The sequence below is a fragment of the Montipora capricornis genome, chromosome 7 (assembly GCF_036669925.1).
Source record: "Montipora capricornis isolate CH-2021 chromosome 7, ASM3666992v2, whole genome shotgun sequence".
Classification (NCBI taxonomy): Eukaryota; Metazoa; Cnidaria; class Anthozoa; order Scleractinia; family Acroporidae; genus Montipora; species Montipora capricornis.
Window position 1 is genome coordinate 13,097,739 of NC_090889.1, and position 3,284 is coordinate 13,101,022.

The 3,284-nt window shown below is 39.8% G+C and overlaps 1 pseudogene; it reads left to right on the forward strand.

Annotated features, from left to right (window-relative positions):
• The first annotated feature begins 1,242 nt into the window (after positions 1-1,242).
• LOC138057880 (uncharacterized) lies at positions 1,243-1,959 on the forward strand (annotated as a pseudogene).
• The last annotated feature ends 1,325 nt before the right edge of the window (positions 1,960-3,284 follow it).

Below are 3,284 nucleotides of genomic sequence, written 5' to 3' on the forward strand. Positions count from 1 at the left end.
CTAGAAAAGCAACTTTTCGATATAAAAGAGATGTTATGTACACATTTGCTAAACAACAATAAAAATGTTGAAAGCTATAACAGTGTGGTCTCTGAACAAACAACCACAAAAACAACAAGTACGAGATCAGTTGCAAGACTGTCAAAAAATAGCAAACGCATAAGGCGAAGAAAAACCGCCAAACAAAAGAGATATAACAAAGAAAGGGAGACAAACGAAAAATTTCTTAAAAATCTCTCAGGTCACAGACTAACTGACAGCCAAGTAAGCGTACTGTCAAAAGGGCTTCGATTTATCTCGACACCCGTGACTAACGAGAACGAAATCAAACGACACTTGTTGGCTGATTTCGAACAGTTGCGAGACGAATGAGTCTCCAATACATATTTCAGGGAAACCACAAGGGAAAACATTCATTCCATGTATCGAGCTGGATTCCACCAGTACAACCTTTTGTTGCCCTTGAAAGCTACTTGGAAAACGTCAAAGTTAGACTTGCTGAAATAACCGTGCAAAAGCCAAAATACAATTTGTCACGCAAGAACATATAGCAGTGAAAGAGTTGAAAGAGAATACGGCTATAAACCTGAAAAAAGCCGATAAAGGGAGCACAACAGTGATCCTCAATATAACCGACAAACTTCAAGAAGGCCTGATCCAACTTAACAACAGGGACCACTATCTGCCTCTTGAAAAACCAATGGTCGCGGAAACACTGCAAAAAGCAAAAGAGCTCATTTCTCAGCTCCACAATGGCAAATATATCGATGACATGACAAAAGAATAGCTTTCACAAACTCCCAATCCACCAAGGATACCTATCTTTTACACCTTAACAAAAATCCACAAACCAAAACCAGTCGGAAGACCGATTATCTCAGGTTGTGATTGGCCAACCGAAAGAATATCATCATTTGTGGATCACCTATTACAGCCTATTGCCATGCGACAAAAATCGTACATCAAAGACACAACTGATTTCAAAAATTTCGTTAAGGAAACAATGATTCCACAGGATACTATTTTGGTATCTATGGATGTCACAAGCTTGTACACGAACATCCCACAAGAGGAGGGAATTCAAACAGTATGCGCAGTGCATATGAGAATGTTTCCAACAATAATCCTCCTATACCATCTCACTATCTTAAAGAAATGCTAGGGCTCATACTTAAAGAAAATTCCTTTGAGTGCCAAGGTGAAAATTATCTCCAGACTCATGGGACGGCTATGGGAACAAAAATGGCGGTCGCTTTCGCCAACATATTCATGGCCGAAATCGAAACCAACCTACTGAATAGGATATTAGGATAAAGCCTATAGCATGGAAACGTTATATCGATGACGTTTTCTGGCTTTGGGACACAAAAAGAGAGGACCTAGATATATTTATAACACAAGCAAACACATATCATCCAACGATAAAATTCACAGCTGAAATCTCAGACACCGAAATCGCTTTTCTTGACACAGTGGTTTACAAAGGAGTCAGATTCGAAACAGAATCGATCCTCGACATCAAAACCCATTATAAACAGACCGAGACCTTCCAATACACCCACTATACCTCTTGTCACCCTCCCGGTGTAAATATCAGCTATCAGACTCTTACCTACAAACTCCTCGGAAACAAAATTCCGGGAGGCCATCTCGAATTTTAAAACGCGACTTGAAGCTTGCGGCTATCCTAAAAACCTAATAGATGGCACACTGTCTGAAGTAAAATTTTCCAGAAGGCGTTCGGCATTAAGAAAACAAACAAAAAAGACTCACGCGAGAATAATGCTATTTGTCACAACATATCATCCAGCAGTAAAAAACCTTAAACAACTCTTGATGCAAGAATGGAGTTTAATACAAAATCAGCCAATGCTGAAAAACATTTTCAAAACACCTCCTATCATATCATACAGAAGAGGGAAATCACTAAAAGACATGCTCGTTAGAGCAAAACTTTGAAGGCACATATTACAGGAGGTCTGTCATGATCTTTTACCTAAATTTTGGTTCCGCAAATCGGACAAAAGAAATTCCATTGTTGGCCACAATCAAAACAAGGTGCCTCATAGTAATAGTCTTAATTAGAAAAAAAAAGTAAGAATTTTGGGTCCAAAAATCGGACTGAAGTCAAACTGATTTTATCTGAGAAAAAAAAGTGAAACTGTAATACATCCTGCGGAATCCATTTAAAAATTGACCAAGGAGAGCGAGTTTGATTTTTAGGTGAAATCATTCCGACAGAATATAGCCAATAACTTGCATTTTAAAAAAGACTGAGCTCAAAAACATAACATATCGCCATTTTTAGCGGAAATTCCCTAAAATGGAAAAGGACGATTTAGTTTGGAACGCCTTACTTGTTCGCTCGCATTTTAGAGCCAAGAAAAAAAAAAGCAAATCAACTTTTTCTTTGTGTCCAGAAGAGTGCGCAATACTGGTCAGCAGATACCTTGCTTTAACAGTTCTCAATTAATCAAAGCATGAATGTCCAATCTCAAAGATGTACGTTATGATACTGGTCACTTTGGCATACATGGGGGGGGGGGGGGAGAGTGGTTGTACGTAGGTACGGACGGTCGATGACGTCATGCCTATAGACCCAAAATTTCTCGCATCTGTGAGTTATCATATTTTCTTAACTATCGTGCTCCGCGAGCGAGGAGCTTCGCTAATTAACAATTATTGGATTTGGTTTTCCCATGATAGCGATAATTATCAAGGCCAAAGTTTGCGTTATCTGCCGAAGCCGAAGGTTGAGGGGAATAACACAAACTGAGGCTTTGATAACTATCGCTATCACGTGAAAACCGAATCAAATAATTGTTTTATTATGTATATTCCTGAGCTGAGCTCCGCCATGACAAAACTAATCAAGCCGCTGGTTAGTGTGTTAGGTGACGTCACTTCTGCATGCATAAAACTGTTGTCTCCTTGCATACGGAACCCGCGCCCGAAGTGCGCACCGCACTCAAATCTGTGCTATCCAATGTGGTATCCTCGCTATTCCCTTTAATCGGAAACGGTGCATTTCTGTGCGCAAACGTTGTCGATCTACCCTGTGGAAGAGGGCCACCAAAGTCTTTTTTCGCGAAGTTAACACAAATAAATACATTATCAATACAATTTTGACGTCCTTATGCCCTTGACTCGAAAATATCATACCGAATTCCTTTTAAAATGGTCAGAAAAAAGTTTAGAAAACGCACAAAGAACAGCCTAAGGAGGACTCGCCGCTCGCCGGCAACCCAGTTTTCGTGCCAAAGTCTTTTTGTTAAAACCGGCCA